The sequence below is a fragment of the Mobula birostris genome, chromosome 20 (assembly GCF_030028105.1).
Source record: "Mobula birostris isolate sMobBir1 chromosome 20, sMobBir1.hap1, whole genome shotgun sequence".
Lineage (NCBI taxonomy): Eukaryota > Metazoa > Chordata > Chondrichthyes > Myliobatiformes > Myliobatidae > Mobula > Mobula birostris.
Window position 1 is genome coordinate 51,437 of NC_092389.1, and position 23,938 is coordinate 75,374.

Sequence of the window (23,938 nt, forward strand, 5' to 3'; positions counted from 1 at the left end):
ACAGTTGAGAGCCGTGATATGCTGGTGCAACCCATCAAATGACGCTTAATGGAAAAACATTGAAGAGAGGATACTTTCCATCCCCATACAGGCAATTTTGGCTGATAACAAACTATAAAGTTACATAAATACTATTGCTAACCCATGGGTGAAATGGACTCTTAAAATATGGAAAACTATTATAAAAGAATATAAACTAGAGGGAGATATTGCAATTCTTAAATGGTGTACATATGACGCCGATTTTATGCCAAATAAACTGGATGCTAGATTTAAGGACTGGACAGCTAAAGGAATAACAGTTCTTTGCAATATAATGAAAGAAGGAACACTGTTCAGTTTTGAAATGCTTAAAGAGAAACACTTATTAGAAAAACAAGACTTTTATCGGTACTTACAGATGAGACAGTATGTTAATAGGTGGGTTAAAAATGTAACCAAGGCAAGTACGTCTTTGATAGAGCTATTTAGAAAAGCATATAATTCAGATAACAGTAGTAGAATCATTTCAAGCGTGTATAAGGGTTTGTCAAATCTTAAAACACATTCGACTTCATACATTAAAACAAAATGGGAGAAGGAAGGAGGGATAATAATATCTGAGGAAGAATGGACAATAATATGGAGGTATCAATGGAAGTGTACCAGTTCACAGAAATGGAGGGAGTTTGGGTGGGAAAAACTTGATAAGATATTTTATTACACCCTCTCAGAAATCCCATTACGATAGTAATCTCCTTGTTTGCTGGAGAAATTGTGGAAATCAAAATGCAAACTATTATCATATTTTCTGGGAATGCCCCATTATCAAAGACTATTGGAGTGAGATACACAATGCCCTACAGGACATCTTTAAATGTGAAATACCCTTAGAGAGTAAGACCATATATTTTAGGTATATACCCCAAGAATGGTTGAAAAAAGATAAATATTCAATGAATATTCTGCTGGTGGCTGGTAAAAAGACCCTTACCAGGAAATGGTTATCACAGGAGAGCCCAACTTTAAACGCATGGATGGAAATTACAATGGACATTTACAAAACGGAGAAGATAACAGCATCTGTTAATCATAAGTTGGAACAATTTTATTCATACTGGGAAAAATAGTTTAACTACATAACACCTCATAGGCCCGATTTTATTCTCAAATCAATGAATATGTTTTAAAAAAAAGATCACTCCCTACTCTGTACATAGTTTTCTCCTTTTGCTTGTTCTTTCTTTCCTCTCTTTTCTATAAGTGTATACCTCAGATAAATATGTGGAGATTTGTGGCAAATATGACTATATGATATATATGTACAGTATCTGAAATACATCTTATGGAAATGTTTGTTTGATGATGAACTTCAATAAAAAATAAATTACAGAAAAAAAGGAATAGTCAGCATGGCTTTGTCAAGGGCAGGTCATGCCTTACGAGCCTGATTGAATTTTTTGAGGATGTGACTAAACACATTGATGAAGGTAGAGCAGTAGGTGTAGTGTATATGGATTTCAGCAAGGCATTTGATAAGGTACCCCATGCAAGGCTTATTGAGAAAGTAAGGAGGCATGGGACCCAAGGGGACATTGCTTTGTGGATCCAGAACTGGCTTGCCCACAGAAGGCAAAGAGTGGTTGTAGGCAGGTTATATTCTGCATGGAGGTCAGTGACCAGTGGTGTGCCTCAGGGATCTGTTCAGGGACCCCTACTCTTCGTGATTTTTATAAATGACCTGGATGAGGAAGTGGAGGGATGGGTTAGTAAATTTGCTGATGACACAAAGGTTGGGGGTGTTGTGGATAGTGTGGAGGGCTGTCAGAGGTTACAGCAGGACATCGATAGGATGTGAAACTAAACTGAGAAGTGGTAGATGGAGTTCAACCCAGAAAGTGTGAAGTGGTTCATTTTGGTAGGTCAAATATGATGGCAGAATATAGTATTAATGGTAAGAGTCTTGGCAGTGTGGAGGATCAGAGGGATCTTGGGGTCCGAGTCCATAGGACACTCAAAGCTGCTGCACAGGTTGACTCTGTGGTTAGGAAAGCATATGGTGCATTGGCCTTCATCAATCGTGGGATTGAGTTTAGGAGCCGAGGGGTAATGTTGCAGCTATATAGGACCCTGGTCAGAGGTTTTTTCCCAGGGCTGAAATGGATAGCATGAGAGGGCAGTTTTAAGATGCTTGGAAGTAGGTACAGAGGAGATGTCAGGGGTAAGTTTTTTACGCAGAGAGTGGTGAGTGCGTGGAATGGGCTGCCGGTGACGGTGGTGGAGGTGGATACAATAGGGTCTTTTAAGAGACTCCTGGATAGGTACATGGAGCTTAGAAAAATAGAGGACTATGGGTAAGCCAAGGTAGTTCTAAGGTAAGGACATGTTTGGCACATCTTTGTGGGCTGAAGGGCCTGTATTGTGCTGTAGGTTTTCTATGTTTCTGTGTTTCTATAACAAGGCATAAGTACAGTCCCAATCTGGGAGACCTGGCAGGAAAAAGTGCATATGACAGCTGACAGGCTGTGAAACCAGTTGGAGTGGATGGGGGTGGTATGTGCGTGAGCGAGTGTGAAAAACAGCAGAGACAGTGTAGTAAACTGAAGAGCCCTTTCAATGGATCCGGGGGCCTCTTTCTATAGCATAAAATTCTACGATTACATCACACAACTGCCCTCAAAGACATATGAAGGTGACTGTGAACTGGAAAGGATTGGTATTGTTTACAATATTTACTGTGGCCACATAATACCTTGCTTACATAACAGTGATCCATCTGCAGGAAGGTGCAAAATGTTTCAGACAGAAGCACCCAGATGATTTTTGTCACTCACAATAGAATCTTAAAAAGCAGATGAACCAGTTCGACAGAAACAACAGCAGCTCACCAATGACCAGAGAAGAACCTCACACAGAAAAATAATCAGGATCAGAATCAAGTTGAATATCACTGGCATATGTCATGAAATTTGTTGTTATGCTGCAGCAGTACAGTGCAATACATGATAATAAACACAGTGAATTACGGTAAGTATATACACATTTAAAGGATAAATTAAATAAATAGTACAAAAAGAGAAAAAGATAGTAGTGAGGTAGAGTTCATGGGTTCAATGTCCATTCAGAAATCTGATGGCAGAGGGGCAGAAGCTATTCCTGAATCGTTGAGTGTGTGCCTTCAGGCTTCTGTACCTCAGGTACTTCGGATCTGTCTTCACTAGGGAAGACACAAACAATCTCCCAGATGTAATAGTGGCCGGATGACCTAGGGTAATGGAGGAACTGAAGGAGATTCACATTAGGCAGGAAATGGTGTTGGGTAAACTGATGGGACTGAAGGCTGATAAATCCCCAGGGCCTGATGGTCTTCATCCCAGGGTACTTAAGGAGGTGGCTCTAGAAATCGTGGACACATTGGTAATTATTTTCCAATGTTCTATGGTTTCAGGATCAGTTCCTGAGGACTGGAGGGTAGCTAATGTTATCCCACTTTTAAGAAAGGAGGGAGAGAGAAAACAGGGAATTATAGACCAGTTAGCCTGACATCAGTGGTGGGGAAGATGCTGGAGTCAATTATAAAGGATGAAATAGTGGCACATTTGGATAGCAGTAACAGGATCGGTCCGAGTCAGCATGGATTTACGAAGGGGAAATCGTGCTTGATTAATCTTCTGGAATTTTTTGAGGATGTAACTATAAAAATGGACATGGGAGAGCCAGTGGATGTAGTGTACCTGGACTTTCAGAAAGCCTTTGATAAGGTCCCACATAGGAGATTAGTGGGCAAAATTAGAGCACATGGTATTGGGGGTAGGGTACTGACATGGATCGTAAATTGGTTGGCAGACAGGAAACAAAGAGTAGGGATTAACGGGTCCTTTTCAGAATGGCAGGCAGTGACTAGTGTGGTACCGCAAGGCTCGGTGTTGGGACCACAGCTACTTACAATATACGTTAATGATTTAGATGAAGGGATTAAAAGTAACATTAGCAAATTTCCAGATGACACAAAGCTGGGTGGCAGTGTGAAATGTGCGGAGGATGTTGAGATAATGCAGGATGACTTGGACAGGTTGGGTGTGTGGGCAGATGCAGTTTAATGTGGATAAATGTGAGGTTATCCACTTTGGTGGCAAGAAGAGGAAGGCAGATTACTATTTGAATGGTGTCAAGTTAGGAAAAGGGGAAGTACAACGTGATCTTGGTGTTCTTGTTCAGTCACTGAAAGTAAGCATGCAGGTACAGCAGGCAGTGAAGAAAGTTAATGACATGTTGGCCTTCATAACAAGGGGAGTTGAGTATAGGAGCAAAGAGGTCCTCCTGCAGTTGTACAGGGCCCTGGTGAGACCACACCTGTGTCACACGTGGGCTCTTGACTTGTTAAGCAGCCTCACGTGTGGCAACATGCATAACACGCTGGAGGAACTCAGCAGGTCGGGCAGCATCCGTGGAAACAAACAGTCTATGTTTCGGGCCGAGAAGGGTTCCTCCAGTGTGTTGTGTGTGTTGCTTTGACCCTAGCATCTGCAGAGTATTTTGTGCTCACATGTGGCACCTTGTCAAAGGCCTTCTGAAAATCAACCGATTCTCCTTTGTCTCTCCTGCTTGTTATTTCTTCAAAGAATTCCAACAGTTTTGTCAGGGAAGATTTTCCCTTGAGGAAAACATTGTGCCTTCTGTCTATTTTATCATGTGGTTCCAAGTACCCCAAAACCACATCCTTAACAATCAACTCCAGCATCTTTCCAACCACTGAATCAGACTAACTGGCTTATAATTTCCTTTCTTCTGCCTCTCTTCCTTCTGGAAGAGTGGAATGACATTTGCATTTATATATGGGTTTTCATAAATTCTATTGTAATTCTTATTTTTTTCTGTAAATACCTGCAAGAACATAAATCTCATGATAAATAATGTAACATATTCATATTTTGACAAATTTACTTTGAACTTTGCAATTTGAAACCTTTCCTATTCACATCCAAATGTCTTTTAAACATTGTAACTCTACCTGCCTCGACTTCTTCCATATACTCACCTCTCTTCTGTGTGAAAAAGTTGTCCCTCGGGTCACCTTTAAACCTTTACCCTCTCATACCTATTTCCACCAGTTTGAGATTCATTTTCTTGCAGACACACTCAGATCAATAGTTGGAAAAATGCTTGAATCTACAATGAAAGATGTAGTAAAAAAATAATAAATCAGAAGACAGTTCAGAGTCTCTTATCCAGAATAGAAAAGAACAACAGCAAACAAGACAATAATTTTCAGTGCAACACACACAAAATGCTGGAGGAACTCAGCAGGTCAAGCAGCTTCTATGAAAATGAATAAACAGTTGACATTTTGAGCCAAAACCCGATAAGGAAAGAGTTAAATTTGATTCATCTGCAAACTTTGCAACAAAATCATATATATACAGTATAAAAAGAAGTGGTCCCAACACCGACCCCTGTGGAACACCACTAATCACTGGCAGCCAACCAGAAAAGGATCCTTTTATTCCCAGTCACTGCCTCCTACCAATCAGGAAATGCTCTAACCATGTTAGTAACTTTCCCGTAGTACCATGGGCTCTTAACTTGGTAAGCAGTCTCATGTGTGGCACCTTGTCAAAGGTTTTCTGAAAGTCCAAATATATGACATCCACTACATCCCCTTTATCAATCCTACTTGTAATCTCCTCAAAGAATTCCAACTGGTTCGTCAGGCAGGGTTTTCCCTGAAGGAAACCATGCTGACTTTGTACTATCTTGTCCTATGTCACCAAGTACTCCATCACCTCATCCTTATCAATTGACTCTAACATCTTCCCAACCACTAAGGTCAGGCTAACTGGTCTATAATTTCCTTTCTGCTGTCTTCCTCCTTTCTTGAAGAGTGGAGTAACATTGGCAATTTTCCAGTCCTCTGGCACCATGCCAAAGTCCAATGATTTTTGAAAGATCATTTCTAATGCCACCACAATCTCTACTGCTACTTCTTTCAGAACCCTAGGATGCAGTTCCTCTGGTCCGGGTGACTTATGTACCTTTAGGTCTTTCAGCTTTTTGAGCATCTTCTCCCTTGTCATAGTAACTGCACCCACTTCTCTTCCTTCACACACGACAACATCAGGCATACTGCTAATGTCTTCCACAGTGAAGACTGACGCAAAATACTTAGTTCGTTCATCAGCCATCTCCTTGTCCCCTGTTACTATTTCTCCTGCCTCATTTTCTAGTGCTCCTATATCCACTCTCATTTCTCTTTTATTTTTAACATACTTGAAAAAACTATTACTATCGGCTTTGATATTATTTGCTAGCTTGCTTTCATATTTCATACTTTCCCTTCTAATGATTTAAAGAAAGAATATGAGAAGTTGGAGAAATACCAGGGTTGAAAGAGCAGATAGAAAGGATGTGTAAGATTAAAGCCAGAGTAATCACGGTGGTGATGGGAGCACTTGGAGCTGTGACACCTGGACTGGGAGAGTGGCTCCAACAAATCCCAGGATCAACATTTGAGATGATAAAAGATCTAGTGCTTTCCCAACATATATGACGAATACACTCTTCTGGGCCTTCCAGCTGGGTACAGGTATCAATTTTAACTGACGTTTCATCTATGATGAAGATGGCAGAGTTTGTCATCAAAATGTCAGTCAAAATCAATACCTGTACTTGGCTGGAAGCCCGAGAAGAGCGCACTACTTGGAACAGGAAGGATACTGTGCCAAACCCTCAAACTCACAGGCTTCTGGTAGAAGACCGGATTTGGGGGAAAAATACACATACACACCACCCATAAGGGGTGAGAAAAGATACATATATATGCAGGAAAGGTTGTTGATCTGTGGTTTCCTTCTATTAAGTGGACAGGTATTATTTTGTTTTCTGTACTACTATCTCATTAATCATTTGTCTTTCTTTCTGTATTGTACGCTTTATATAACTAATAAAGTGTTTTCTTGTGGCCTCTAACATGTGTGTAGTGCCTCCTTTGTTTGTGAATACCTCATCCTTCTGAAACAGGAAAGAACACGGTATGAATTTGAATTTTTTCAATTCAGATGCATCCTGAGGATTTTGGAGATACAGTTGTGTGTGAAGTTTAGGTTGAAGCATTCACAGGGATGTTCTACTAGCAATATCAAGTAAGCAGTCCAGCCTGTTTTACTGTCAGGATCTCCATGGTCATAAGCCAGTCTGCAGCCATTTTGTATCAAGAAACAGTTGGGGGTACTCAATACAGCAAAAACTGTGGGACAAGACAACAAGATATCCCAGCTGTAATACTGAAGAACTCTTGTCAAGAACCAGCTTCTAATCAAGTTGTTCTGCTACAGTTACATCCCTGACATACTCAATTATGAAGGAGATTACACAGCCCATCGGATCTATAACAGCTCCCTGCAAAGCAGCCCCATTAGTCCCATCATCCCCCTTACTTGTAATCCTGTAACTTATTACCTAATACATGTCCATCACAATTGCACTTTGATTATTTAGAGGTCTAAAAGTGAGTGGTCCTTAGCAACAAGCATAAAGATTGGAAGCATGGTAGAATTCAGCAAAGGAGGGACAAGGAATTGATTTTATAAAGATGATGGATGTGAGAGAGACTGGTGGGAAACATAAAAACAAGAAAGAGATGGAGAGCTTAGTGACATGGTGTCACGACAACAATCTTTTCCTCAATGTCAACAAAACAAAAGAGTTGGTCATTGACTTCACAAATTGAGACAACGCACATGCTCCTGTCTACATCAACAGTGTTGCAGTTAGAAGAGTTGAGACCTTCTAATTACTAGAATTGAACATCACCAATTGCCTGTTCTCATTCAACTATGTTGAAGTCATGGCCAAGAAAGCTCACCAACACCTCTACTTCCCGGGACTAAAGAAATTCGACATGTCCCTGTCGATACTGACAAATTTTTACTGGTGCACATACTGTCTGGATGCACCACAGCTTAGCTTGGCAACTGCTCTGCACATGACCACAAGAAACCACAGCTCAGCATTACACGGAAACCAGCTCCCCTCTATGGACTCTATCTATACTCTCATTGTCTCATTAAAGCAGCCAGCAGATCATTTGCAATAATAGAGGAAACAACACACTGGGCCATTGCTACACCACCATCAAGAATGCCTACCATGCTATTCCACGCCCTCACTTCGGGAAGTCTGATCACCTGGCTGTACTTCTACTCCCTGAGTATAGGCAGAGACTGAAGACTGCAACACCAGCAGTGAGGACCAAGAAGGTATGGACAAGGGAAGCACAGGAACGTCTACAGGACTGCTTTGAATTGGTGGACTGGACTGTATTCAGGGATTCATCTTCGAGCCTGGATGAGTATGTTGCAGTTGTCACCGACTTCATTAAAACCTGTGTGGATGAGTGTGTGCCTACAAAGACTTGCTGTACATTCCCAAACCAAAAGCTGTGGATGAACCAGGAGGTACGTCATCTGCTGAAAGCTAGACCTGTGGCATTCAAGTCTGGTGACCCAGGCCTGTACCAGTAAACCAGGTATGATTTGCGGAGGGCTATTTCAAAGGCAGAGAGACAATTTCGAACGAGATTCGAGGCAACATTGGATGCATGACAACTCTAGCAGAGTTTGCAAGACATTACTTCCTACAAAGCAAAAGTATGATTGGCAGCGATGCTTCATTACCGATGAACTCAACACCTTCTATGCCTGCTTTGAAAGGGAGAACAAGGTGGTGAAACCGGAGCACCTGAAGGAAATGTGGTCATGGGGAGAATGTACAATCTCCCTACAGACAATAGTGAGAATTGAACCCCAATCTTACAGCAGGCGCTGTAAAGCATTATGCTAACTGCTACACTACCAGGCCACCCTTATATGGATATATACCATATGCTTCCTTCACCACCCAGTGTGCGTGCAAACAAAGGAATCTGCTGGAGGGCAGGAAGGTTTCTCTATCATTATGCTCTTACGTTTCTCTGTTCTAAAAAATGCAGAGGATTTTATGTCAATATGTCATATGGTTCGGGTTACAGATTCTGAGAAGCAGGCATATTTCCACCTGTTCTTGTTTGAAACTGATTTAATCTCCTGTACTGTCAGAAACTCTGCTATGTTCTCACCATTTCACTTCTCTTCATTGCTCCTTCCTGGAACTTACTTTGATGAGGTTCCAATGGCTGGGGAGCCAGAGTTCCGAGACTGGGTGCAACTGGAAAAGAGCCAAAGAGCAATAAGGAAACATTCTTTGCTTCATCACGATTTCAAATATGTTTCCTCATAGAGGTGTGGGTGTACATTTTGTTGTGTCTTTCCAAAGAGAGCTTCTTAAGTACTTAAAAGAGATAAATATTCTGGAGGTTTGGAGAAAGAGTAGAATGAGTCTTTTATAGAACACATTCAATGGGTTAAATGGCTCTCTTGCAACTTGTGCACTGTTTTTCTGATTCAAGTTCCTGGGTGTCAACATTAGAAGATCTATCCTGGGTACAACACATTGATGCAATCATGAAGCATGCATGCCATCCACTTTATTACAAGTTTGAAAAGATCTAATATGTCATCAAAGACTGTTACAAAATTATACAGATGTACAGTGGAGAGCATTCTGACTGGTTGCATCACCGGCTGGTTTGGAGTTTCTAGCGGCTGAAGAAGGTTGTAGACTCACTGGCACAACCTACCCAACGCTCCCAACCTTTGAGCACATTTTCAACAGGCGGTGCCTTACGAAGGCAGCAGACATAATTCAAGACCCTCACTATTCAGGACATGCCCTCTTCTCATTGCTACCATCAGGGAGGAGGTACAGGAGCCTGAAGACACACACTAGGCAAGTTAAGAACAGCTTCTTCCCCTCAGCCATCAGATTTCTGGACAGTAAATGAACGCATTAACACTACCCCATTATTCCTTTGTTTGCACTATTTGCTATTATAGATTTCATGTCTTGCACCACACAGCTGCTGCAAAACAACAAATTTCATGTCATATGTCAGTGATTAATAAATCTGATTCTGAAGTGATGGAGCATTCAGTTGCCACTTTATTAGGTACCTGTACCTAATAAAATGGCCACTGAGTTTATTATTGTGATGTTCTGCTGCTGCAGCCCATCCACTCCAAAATTTGACATGTTGTATGTTCAGAGATGCTCTTCTGCACAGCATAAAATGATAAGATATAGGAGCAGAAGTAGGCCATTCAGCCCATCAAGTCTGCTCCACCATTCAATCATGGCTGATTCAATTCTTCCAGTCATCCCCACTCCCCTGCTTTCACCCTTTGATGCCCTGGCTAATCAAGAACCTATCTATCTCTGCCTTAAATACACCCAATGACTTGGCCTCCACAGCCGCTCGTAACAACAAATTCCACAGATTTACCGCTCTCTGACTAAAGTAATTTCTCTGTATCTCAGTTCTAAAAGGATGTCCTTCGATCCTGAAGTCGTGCCCTCTTATCCTAGAGTCCCCTACCAACCATGGGAAATAACTTTGCCATATCTAATCTGTTCAGGCCTTTTAACATTCGAAATGTTTCTATGAGATCCCCCCTCATTCTCCTGAACTCCAGGGATTACAGCCCAAGAGATGCCAGACGTTCCTCATACGGTAACCCTTTCACACACTATTGAAAAGTGTGGTTATTTGAGTTACTGTCGCCTTCCTGTCAGTTTGAACTAATCTGGCCATCCTCCTCTGACCTGTCTCATTAACAAGGTGTTTTCTTTATGGAACTGCTGCTCACTGTACGTTTTTGCTTTTCGCACCATTCTCTGTAAATACTAGAGACTGTTATGCATGAAAATCCAGGAAAACAGCAGTTTCTGAAATACCCAACCCACCCGTCTGGCACGGTCAAAGTCACAGATCACATTTCTACCCATTCTGATGTTTGGTTTGAACAACTGAACCTCTTGACCATGTCTGCATGCTTTTATGCACTGAGTTGCTGCCACATGATTGGCTGATTAGATATTTGCATTAACGAGCAGGTGTACAGGTGTACCTGATGGAGTGACCACTGAGTGTGTATCATTAAGAAACAGCAGTGTTTGAAGAATATATATATAAATGATTTTAGCAATTCAATAGAGCCTTTATTTAAAACTCCAATGAGAAAAAAAATCCCAAATATCTTCAAAATGTTGAAAACGTGTTAATGTGGGACACTTTGAATGTATTTCCATAAACAGTGTGCAAATGCGATGCTGAAAAGCAGCTGAAAGCTACACAGGACTTATCCTAGAGTCATAGAGCACTACAGCACAGAAACTGGCCCTTCAACCCATCCAGTCTGTGCTGAACTATTATTCTGCCTCGCATCATCAACTTGCACCTGGACTACAGCATGCCCTACTCCTCCCATCAATATACATGTGATTAATAAATATATAAATCTAATCACCAGCACATAGTATCAGATGCACAACATTCACCAATAAAAGATAAATTAGATAGAAATCATACAAAAATATACAAGAACACAATTAGCACAAAAAAGCAAGGTCTAGGTTTCAAAGGTACATTTCATGTCAGAGAAATGTATACAATATACATCCTGAAATGCTTTTTCTTCACAAACATCCATGAAAACAGAGGAGTGCCCCCAAAGAATGAATGACAGTTACATGTAAGAACCCCAAAGTACCCCCCCGCTCCCCTCCCTCCCACGCATAAGCAGCAGCGAGCAACAAGCCCTCCCCTCCCCCCACCGGCAAAAAAAAGCATCGGCACCCATCACCGAGCACTCAAGCGTGCAGCAAAAGCAACAGTAAATACACAGACTTACAGTACTCCAGAGACTACATTGTTCACCCAGTATTCGACATACCACAGGCTCCCTCTCTCCCTAATAAGGGAGAAAGAGGTGTCTCCATTTCACAGCGAGAAGGGAGACATAACAAACAACTCACTGGTTTATGATGTTAAGACCACTGCGTTGCTTTTTCCGAGCTCTGTGCTCAAAGATCTCAGGTCTTTGGGCACACAGCCAAAGATGTTCCAGCTCCCACAACACGCCCGTCCAGGACACCAACCTTCAATCTGCCTCTTTCCAGAGCCCCGAGATCCTAGGCCTCCAAAGCTGAGCAGAACTCTTAGGCCAAGCCCTTAGCATGCCGAACAATGGCCAGTTGTGAAACCTCGAGAGCGGGTCCTATTCCCGCAAAGAACTGTAGTCAGCGTGTAAGTCCAGGTCAGGGTCTTCAAAAGAACTTTGAAAAGGAAAAATAGAGATATTAAAGATGGAAATAGAGCTGTTTCCGAAGATGCAAGCAGAGGAGTCGCCATTTAGCGCCATCCAGTATTGTAATAGAAAGTCGTGAAATTAATACCCCCAGCCCCAAGACAGGCCACTTCTGGACCACCAACATCCTTATACAGATGACAATAAGCTCGACTTTGAGATAGAATGGTGAAGAAATCAAGAAATGCTGATTAGGATTGAGGAAGTTGTTTCAAGAACTGAATGGATGAAGGGGAGTAGCTGTTCCTGAACCTGGCAGTGTACCTCCTGCCCTATTTACCTGTGCTTTCTCATTCGGCAAGCTATGGACTTGCGGTCTATGGTTTCTCTGCTCATCACCATGCCTTTGTGCCTGACCTACTGTGTTATGAGCCCTTTTCTGCTCCATCTACTGCTTTGACTATTAGCAGTGTATGTACTTCACTTTTATTTTCAATGACCATTCACTCACCCTTACCTTTAACCTATGTCATATGTTGACCAAGAACATATGACTCCAACTGAGGCAGGAGGCCCGGCTTGTCCTAGTGTTGGAGTACAGTCTATGTGTATGACTGGGTTGGTTGTTATTGTTTTGTTGTTGTGTTGTTCTACTGAACATTGTGGACATGCTATGTTGGTGCTGGAATGTGTGGCAACATTATGAGCTTCTCCCTGCACATCCTTAGGTTGTGTTGGTTGTTAATCAAGAACGTTGACTTAGACAAGACAGCTGCCAAAGCTGATGCCAATCCACAGGTCCAGAGGTGCTATCCTGAAAGGAACAGAGCACCACCCAAAAGACTGAATCTTTGGAACTGCGAAGTTAGTTATGGACTGTTATTGTGAAAGCATATTTATTTGGAGTATGGGTTTATGAAAGGGAAATTGAACATTTTGTACTTATACTGTTTTATGTTGTATTAATCTAAAGGGGGAGGAAGTGTAATGTATGGATCTATTTCTTTTAGAGCAATGACCTTTTACCACTACATACTGATCTGTTGTCTGCACATGTGCATTGCTTCTCTCTCTCTCTCTCTCTCTCTCTCTCTGTCTTGCTACCAGTTAAAGCCATCTCCAGTGTGTGTGCTTTTATTTGATTGATATGTAGTTGTGCACTGACAGAACAGCTACAATCATATAACAATATGTTGTCCACCCCATCCACACCCCAAGCCCAACCACAATCCAGCCCTCTCAAGCCATGCACGTTCTCTGAACTATCTGACTTTGAGCGACTTTCAGTGCCGGATGAACAAGAATGACCTCTGATAATGACAGCTTTATTGCCACGTGAGGAATGGGTGCAGCATCACAGGCACACAGGTACAAACGACACACAGGATATAAATTATATGTTAATTATATAGCAGTCTGTGAAAATGTAATACTTTATTGCAACAAAAAACTAGGATATCATCAAAGACATAATCATATAAGGTTGAGAGATGGTCTGTGGGCATTCATTGCTGAGGTCGGCTCAGGGTTTTGCAGGTCAGTTCAAGAACCTGCGGTTGTAGGAAAGTAGCTGTTCCTGAACTTAGTGGTGTGTGGCATTAGGCTTTTCTATCTCTTACCCTCCTACAGGTGGCATGGTGGCATCGTGGTTAACACTATTCTACACAGTGAAAATAATCAGCGATTGGGGTTCTATTCCCATCGCAGTCTGTAAGCAGTTTGTACCACCTCTCCATGACAGCATGGCTTTCCCCCGGCTGCTCCTGTTTCAGCCCACATTCCAAAGACGTATAGGTTGCGGTTAATAAGCTGTGTGCATGCTATGTTGGTGCCCGAACCATGGCAACACTTGCAGCTATCCCCATCACATCCTCAGACTGCGTTGATTGTTGATGCAAGTTATGGATTTCATTGTATGTTTTGATGTTCCAATGTACATATGACCAATAAAACTAATCTTTATATTTATCCAATGATAACAGTGAGAAGAGGACATGATGTAGGTGGATGGAGATACTTGACGATAGATGCTACCTTCTTGAGGCTGTGTGTCCTGTAGGCCTATTGGAAAGATCAAGGTCAATGTCTTCAGACCCCATCACACTCATTGCCCAGCCATTGATCCCATCCTTCACCATAGCAGAAGCAGAAATATTGGTGTTCTAATGGGCCAAAATCAAAGTAAGATTTATTATCAAAGTATGTATATATTACCATATACTACCCTGAGGTTCATTTTTCTTGCAGGCATTTACAGAAAAATAAAGAAACACAGTAGATTTTACAAAAAAAAGTATACACACATGTGCCCAGATCCAGTCGCCTCACTATAGGAAGGACGTAGAAACCATAGAAAGGATGCAGAGGAGATTTACAAGGATGTTGCCTGGATTGGAGAGCATGCCTTATGAGAATAGGTTGAGTGAACTCGGCCTTTTCTCCTTGGAGCAACGTAGGGTGAGAGGTGACCTGATAGAGGTGTACAAGATAATGAGAGGCATTGATTGTGTGGATAGTCAGAGGCTTTTTCCCAGGGCTGAAATATCCAGCACAAGAGGGCACAGGTTTTAAGGTGCTTGGAAGTAGGTACAGAGGAGATGTCAGGGGTAAGTTTTTTATGCAGAGAGCGGTGAGTGTGTGGAATGGGCTGCCGGCAGCGGTGGTGGAGGTGGATATGATAGGGTCTTTTAAGAGACTCGTGGATGGCTACATGGAGCTTAGAAAAACAGAGGGCTATGGGTAAAGCCTAGGTAGTTCTAAGGCAAGGACATATTCGGCACAGCTTTGTGGGCTGAAGGGCCTGTATTGTGCTGTAGGTTTTCTATGTTTCTATGTTTCTAAATTTCTATAGATGCACAGTGGAGAGTAACCTATCTGGTTACATCACAGCCTGGTATGGAAATACCAATGCCCAGGAATGGAAAAGGCTACAGAAAATGGTGCACACAGCCAAGTTCATCACAGGCCTTCACCCGGTTAAGCACATCTACAAGGAGAACTTCCACAAGAAAGCAGCATCTATCATCGAAGACCCCATCATACAGGCCACGCACTCTTGTTACTATTACCATTGGAAGGAGGTACAGGAGCCTTAGGTCCCACACCACCAGGTTCAGAAACAGTTATTACCCTTGAACCTGAGCAGTTAACTAGCCTTAACTCTGAACTTTGGCCACCAAGCGCACCGTTACACCATATGGATTTTACATGAATTCACAAGGGGCCTGTACTGTGCTGTTCTGTTCCAGGTTCTATGTTCTATATGTCCTCTGAAAGACTTCTTCTCTCTCCATACCTGTAATATATTCTCCAATCTACCGCCCATCTCCCTTATCTTCTTCCCTCTCTTTTCATGGCCCTCTATATGCTGGACTATTAGGCAGGAAAAGCATCACAATGATGTATCATACCCTCTCCCTCCTTCTAATCTCTCTCTGGTCCTCCCATTTTCCATCATTACTTTCCCTAGTTCATACTTCACCCACCTGCTCCCCCCTATCCTGGCATCAACCCACCGACCTCCAACTGGTGGTTCCATCTATTTTTTATTTAATTTTATTTAGAGGTAAAGCACAGTAACAGGCTTCTTCCTGCTCAATAAGCCTGCGCTGACCAATTACACCCATGTGACCAATTACCCTACTGACCCACACGTCTGGAATGTGGGAGGAAACTGGAGCACCCGGAGGAAACCCACATTGTCACAGGGAGAACGTACAAACTTCTTACAGACAGCAGTGGGAATCGAACCTGAGTCACTGGTGAAGTGATAGCTTTACGCTAACTGCCACACTCCCATGCCACCTGCTTTTCAACACTCCCTTAATGGTTTCCATGATCACCTTACTTACTTATCAGATTCCAAACTAGAAGCCCTCATGTTCTTACCTATTACCCATCTACGTAGCTGTTTCCACTTTCACCTTCCCCCTCCTCCTTCCTGGCTCCACATACCCTTCACCTTTCATCCCTTCTCAGTCTACCAATCACTCATGACCCCTTTCCTCCTTATGCTGGTTTTCTCCCCTCCCTACTCTGTTGTGATGCAGGTTTCAACCTGACAATTCAACGGTTCCTTCCCCTAGCCCACCTACAGATGCTGCTGCTACTTTATCCAGCATAGGTTTGTTGCTCCAGATTCCAGCAGTCTCCTTCCTGTGTCTAATGTCAAAGCAAGTTAATGTAGATTGAGTTCTGAAGAGGTAATGCCACCATAATCACTAACGCTACCTCTTTCAGAACCCTCGGGTGCAGTTCATCTGGTCCGGGTGACTTATGTACCTTTAGGTCTTTCAGCTTTTTGAGCATCTTCTCCCTTGTCATAGTAACTGCACCCACTTCTCTTCCCTCACACCCCTCAACACCTGGCACACTGCTAGTGTCTTCCACAGTGAAGACTGATGCAAAATACTTATTTAGTTCATCAGACATCTCCTTGTCCCCCGTCATTATTTCCTCAACCTCAATTTCTAGCGGTCCTATATCCACTGTCATCTCTCTTTTATTTTTTATGTACTTGAGAAAGCTTTCCTTATCCATCTTGATATTGCTTGTTAGGTTGCTTTGATAATAAATTTATTTAGCTTTTGAGCTTTGAACTTTCACTTTAATTAAACTCCCATTCTGGCCATCTTTTCTTGGTCTTTGGCATTGAAAAATGCAAGTTCAAAGGCAGGTTTTCATGATGGCCACCCATTCTAATTCTATTTGCCATTCTCATTCCAACAAGTCGGTCCATGGCCTCCTCTACTGCCATGATGAGGCCACTGTCAGGTTGGAGGAGCAACCCCTCATATTCCATCTGACTAGCCTCAAGCCTGATGGCATGAAAATTGATTTCTCTGACTTCCAGTAATTTCTCCTTCCCTCCCTCTTGACTTTTTTCCATTCCCCATTCTGATTTCTCTCTTATCCAGTCTCTTCTCCTCACCCATCCACCACCTCCCTCTGGTGCCCCTCCTCCTTCACTTTCTCCCATGGTTCACTCTCCTCTCCTATCAGATTCCTTTTTCTCCAGCCCTTTACCCCTTCCACCCATCATCTCCCAGCTTTTCACTTTTTCCCCTCACCTTCCCCCCTGACTTGGTCTCATCTATCACCTGCCAGCTTGTACACTTTTCCCTCCCCACCCCACCCCACCCCACCCTCTTATTCTGGCTTCTTCTTCCTTCCTTTCTAGTCCTGATGAAGGGTCTTGGAAATGTCAACTGTTTATTCCTCCAGCATTTTGTGTGTATTGCTCTGGATTTCCAGCATCTGCAGAATCTCTTGTGTTTATGATCCTGTTATGTTTTGTAATGTCAAAAGATTAAACTAATTCAAAGGAAAACAACATGGGAGTCCAACATGCGAGTCTACACTTCAAATTTACTTTCTAAGTGAGGCACGCATGTATCACATGGTAGCGTGATGACATATGCAATTAATGTTTTTATACATATAACCAGTAATCAATTATTTAAATGAAAAAGAATGCTTAATCAAACAAGATTAGTCAAGTATTATTGAAATATTAAATACACAACAACCCTCTTTGCTTAGCTATAAACTCCATCTAAATAGAGAATGTATCTCAACTATATACACAGTACATTATATAATACAACTCTATATACAGACATCAACAGCATAGTAAACTTTAAATTGCTCCATTAAGGCTTAAAAATTTCATCGCTGTGGAGGATTTTACTCTTGTGGGTAACATCTTTCCTGACAAGGGGGTTCACTCTGCTTGATAGGTGAAACAATCTCAGGTTCTGGGTGGTGTAGGAGCTGACTCTCCTCTGTGGTGGTTGCAAGAGATGACTCTGAGACTGCAGGAAGTGGTTCTGACAGCGGTAGCCAACTTTCTTCTCCATCAATTGACACTGCTCTTCTTAACTGATTGATGTATCGTCTCCAGATTATATCAGGCTCATTCTCCACTGTGTAGGAGGGTGGTCCAGTTCTGTCAATCTTTTTGATCACCTCCGTATTCCCTTGCCAGGACTCTGTCCAGGAGTGAAATATCGAACCTTCCTGAGGAGCCTTCAATTTGCCAAATACTCTTTGGCCTGCATCCTCATTCTGAGATTGGGTTTGAGGAGATCAAAGTATGAATGCAAGGAGTTGACCAAGGAGCAGGATAGCTGGTGAGTTGTTGGTTGCGAAGTGTGTTGCATTATAATATGCAAGGAGGAAATGTTCGATGTTAATGTAGTGTGTTCTGCTGACATTGCTCACAGTGCATTCTTTAGACACTGGACCATATAACAAACCATATAACCATATAAAAATTACAGCACGGAATCAGGCCATCTCGGCCCTTCTAGTCCGTGCCGAACTCTTACTCTCAACTAGTCCCACCGACCTGCACTCAGCCCATAACCCTCCATTCCTTTCCTGTCCATATATCTATCCAATTTAACTTTAAATGACAACATCCAACCTGCCTCAACCACTTCTGCTGGAAGCTCGTTCCACACAGCTACCACTCTCTGAGTAAAGAAGTTCCCCCTCATGTTACCCCTAACCTTTTGCCCTTTAACTCTCAACTCATGTCCTCTTGTTTGAATCTCCCCCACTGTCAATGGAAAAAGCCTATCCACGTCAACTCTATCTATCCCCCTCATAATTTTAAATACCTCTATCAAGTCCCCCTCAACCTTCTACACTCCAAAGAATAAAGACCTAACTTGTTCAACCTTTCTCTGTAATTTAGGTGATGAAACCAAGGTAACATTCTAGTAAATCTTCTCTGTACTCCTCAATTTTGTTGACATCTTTCCTATAATTCGGTGACCAGAACAGTACACAATACTCCAGATTTTTTTTCTCCAGTCCTAATGAAGGGTCTTGGCCCGAAACGTTGACTATACTCTTTTCCATTGATGCTGCCTGATCTGCTGAGTTCCTCCATCATTTTGTGTGTGGACAAACCTTTCCACTAAGCCATTTGCAGCTGGGTGATACGGTGCTGATGTAATATATCTTATTTCATTCATTTTTAGAAATGATTGGAACTGTTCCACAACAAACTGTAGTCCATTGTCACTGACTAAGTGTTCTGGAACACCAGTCCTTACAAAAAGACTTCTCATTGGCTATTGCATTTGTTTCAAAATGCTGTTCCAATAGCTCAGTATACATGAGCCAATTACCTGTTGTGTAATCAAACTCATCAATTTTTCCAACATAGCCAGCCATTTCAGCTTTTTTATGATTATTATCACTCTGTACTCACTCTTTACGAACACAGAATTCTTCTGTTTGCAGCCATTTTTAAACTTGAAGTCTCTGCATGTGCTGAACTGTTTCTTTTAAATTCCACCATTCCTCGCAACTTTTTTTTAGTTCAAACGTCTCACTGCACTATAACACACCAGTAGCCACCTCAGGTTTGTTTTAAAAATACCAATGTTATGTTTTGTAACTTCAAAACATTAAACTAATTCTAATGAATCACAGGAGTCTGAAATGTGGGTCTACACTTCGAGCTTAAGCAAGGCACACACGTATCATGCGGTAGCGTGATAACATGCAATTAATCTATTTATACATATCAGTGATAATGAATTATTTAAACAGACAAGAATGCTTAATCAAATAATATATATACAAGATTACTCAAATATTATTGAAGTATTAAATATACAACACATCCTGTCTTCAATCAAGGCACGTTAAAGGTCCCATGGCTCAAAAATTTCAGATAACTAGCCTTTCCAGTTTGTAGGCAGAACTTGTTGGGTAACACCAACATTCTTAATTTCAGGATACATTTGATTATATACTACACATTTCTAGAATTTCTTCTTTAATCTCTTCATCTCATTTTCTTTATCTTTCTCCACAAGCATCAACCACAATTCACATGCCTCACTAACGTCTGTCAACAAGCAGCACAGTCTGCATCTAAATTCTCTTTATTTTTCACTTATTCTAAGCATTCCTTTTGTTCCTTCCACACCATCTCATTTACTTAAAGTAGGCTTGTTTTCAGATTTCCTAGATCCAATGAAAGACCATGAACCTGAAAAATTAACAGTTTCCTTGCCACATCCTGAAGTGTCAGGTACTTCCAGCATTTCCAATTACATGTTATGAAATGTAGAGCAATATGTAACTTTTCAATTGAGATGTCAATTGACTTCAAAGTAGGTCACTATTGAATTTTCTCCCTGTGTCATGCAAAAATATTTTATAATCTAAAGCCAGTTTGTAACTTTGGAGGACCCTCATTATCAACCAGCCAAGCATCAGGATATGAAGTTCAATCTACAATCACGTACAAAGTTCAAAGTAAACTTATTATCAAAGTACACTTCATCAGTATCTCAGCCTGAAATGTTGACTGTTTATTCCTCTCCATAGATGTTACCTGATCTGCTGAGTTCCTCCAGCATTTTGTGTGTGTTGCTCTGGATCTCCAGCATCTGCAGAATCTCTGCAACACACACAAAATGCTGGAGGAACTCAGCAGATCAGGCAGCATCGATGGAAAAGAGTATAGTCAACTTTTCAGGCCGAGACCCTTCATTAGGACTGGAGAAAAAAAGATGAAAAGTCTGATAAAGAAGGTGGAGGGAGGGAAGGAAGAAATACAAGGTGATAGGTAAAACCGGGAGGTGGGGAGAGCGGTGAAGTTGATCAGTGAAAGAGATACAGGGCTGGAGAAGGGGGAGTCTGATAGGAGAGGACAGAAGGCCATGGAAGAAAGAAAAGGGGAAGAGCACTAGAGAGGTGATGGGCAGGTAAGAAGATAAGGTGAGAGAGGGAAATGGGAATGGGAAATGGTGACGGGGTGGGGGGGCATTACCGCAAGCTCAAGAAATGGAGGTTCAACCCATCAAGTTGGAGGCTACCCAGATGGAATATAAGGTGTTGCTTCTCCAACCTGAGTGTGACCTCACCACAACAGTAGAGGAGGCCATGGACTGACATATCAGAATGGGAATGGAAAGTGGAATTAAAATAGGTGACCACTGGGAGATCCCGCTTTTTCTGGTAGATGGAGCATAGGTGTTCTGCGAAGCAGTCGCCTGCCGACACAACCGATCGACAGATGACGCAATAATCACTGCTCTACACACCGTCCTTACACATCTGGAGAAGAAGGATGCTTATGTGAGAATGCTGTTCTTGGACTACAGCTCAGCATTCAACACCATAATTCCATCCAGGCTCGACAAGAAGCTCAGAGACCTTGGCCTTGACCCTGCCTTGTGCAGCTGGATCCTGGACTTCCTATCAGATTGCCAACAGGTTGTAAGAGTGGGCTCCCTCACCTCCACCCCTCTGACTCTCAATACAGGAGCCCCTCAGGGCTGCGTACTGAGTCCCCTCCTTTACTCCCTTTATACCCATGACTGTGTCATCATCCACAGCTCCAATCTGCCGATTAAATTTGCCGACAACACTACATTGATTAGCCTTATCTCAGACAATAATGAGGTGGCCTACAGGGAAGAAGTTATTTCTCTGACACAGTGGTGTCAAGAAAACAACCTCTCCCTCAGTGTCACAAAAACAAAGGAGCTGGTTGTGGATTACAGGAGGTATGGAGATGGCTAACCCCTATTGCCATCAATGGATCTGGGGTTGAGAGGGTGAACAGCTTCAAGTTCCTCACCATCCACATCACCGAGGACCTCATGTGGTCTGTACATACCAGCTGTGTGGTGAAAAAGACACAACAGCCACTCTTTCACCTCAGACAGTTGAGGAAGTTCGGTTTGGGCCCCCAAATCCTTAAAAACTTTCGACAGGGGCACAATTGAGAGCATCCTGACTGGCTTCATCACTGCCTGGTATGAGAACTGTACCTCCCTTAATCACAGGGCTCTGCAGAGAGTGATGCGGACAGCCCAGTTCATCTGTAGTTGTGAACTTCCCATGATTCAGGACATTTACAAGGACAGGTGTGTAAAAAGGACCCGAAGGATGATTGGGGACCCAAGCCATCCCAACCATAATCTATTCCAACTGCTACCATCCAGGAAGCGGTACCGCAGCATAAAAGCCAGGACCAACAGGCTCCAGGACAGCTTCTTCCACCAGGCCATCAGACTGATGAACTCACACTGATTTGAGTGTACTCTATATTACATTGACTGTTCTATTTATTATAAATTATTATAAATTACTATGATTGAACATTGCACATTTAGATGGAGACGTAACATAAAGATTTTTACTCTTCATGTATGTGAAGGATGTAAGAAATACAGTCAATTCAATTCAATTCAATTCCCAATTTACATCGGGCCTCACCCACGCAGGAAAAGTGGGGTCTTCCAGTGGGCACCCATTTCAATTCAACTTCCCATTCTGACATGTCAGTCCACGGCCTCCACTACAACCGTGATGAGGCCACACTCAGGTTGGAGGAACAACACCTTATATACCATCTGGGTGGCCTCCAACCTGATGGCATGAACGTCGATTTCTTGAACTTCTGGTAATACCCCCCCTCTTCACCATTCCCCTTTCCCATTTCTCTCTCTCACCTTATCTCCTTACCTGCCCATCACCTCTCTGGTGCTCCTCCCCTTTTTCTTTCTTCCATGGCCTTCTGTCCTCTCCTATCAGATTCCCCCTTCTGCAGCCCTGTATCTCCTTCACCAATCAACTACCTAGTTCTTTACTTCACTCCTCCCCACCTCCTGGTTTCACTTATCACCTTGTGGTTCTTCATCCCCCTTCCCCACCTTCTAACTCTGACTTCTCATCTTTTTTTCTCCAGTCCTGATGAAGGGGCTCAGCCTGAAATGTTGACTGTACTCTTTTCCATAGATGCTGCCTGACCTGCTGAGTTCATCCAGCATTTTGTGTGTGTTGCTCTGGATTTCCAGCATCTGCAGATTTTCTCTTGTTTCTGCAGGATCTCTAGTGTTTATATCACCATAAACAGAATCAGAATCAGGTTTAATATCACTGGCACATGTTGTGAAATATGTTGTCTTTGCAGCCACAGTACAGTGAAAAAATATCTATCTATCTATATACTACTAAAACTCTCACGTGCTGTCTGTCAGTTTGTGACCTCCAATTAGCACAAACGGTGCATTACAGCGGCACTTTTTTTGGCCAAATCGCATTAAAGTGCACTAACTTACAGAATGCAGGCAAAGTTCAGGGTTATATATCCGTATAAAATTCAACTAGCTGATATATCTCACTCGTGTACACCCTTTTGTCACCATCTGAAATTCTGCCAACGATAGTTGTGTTGTTAGAAAATTTATAGATGGCATTTGAGTTGTGCCTAGCCACACAGTCATGGGTGCAGAGAGCATAGAGCAGTGGGCTAAGCTCACATCCTTGAGGTGTGCCAGTGTTGATTATCAGTGAGGTGGAGATGTTATTTCTGATCCGCACAAACTGTGGTCTTCCGATTAGGAAGTCGAGGATTCTGTTGCAGAGGCCCAGGTTCTGGAGATTTCAATCAGGACTATAGGAATGATTGTGTTAAACTCAGAGGTGTAGTCAGTAAACAGCATCCTGACGTAGGTATTTGTATTGTCCTGGTGATCCAAGGCCGTGTGGAGAGCCATCGAGATTGTGCCTGCTGTAGACCTATTGTGGCGATAGGCAAATTGCAGTGGGTCCAGGTCCTTGCTGAGGCAGGAGTTCATTCTAGTCATGACCAATCTCCCAAAGCATTTCATCACTGTAGGTCTGAGTGCTACTGGGTAATAGTCATTAAGGCAGCTCACATTGTTCTTCTTGGGCACTGGTTTAATTGTTGCCCTTTTGAAACAGGTGGGAACTTCCAACTGTAGCAGTGAGAGATTGAAAAT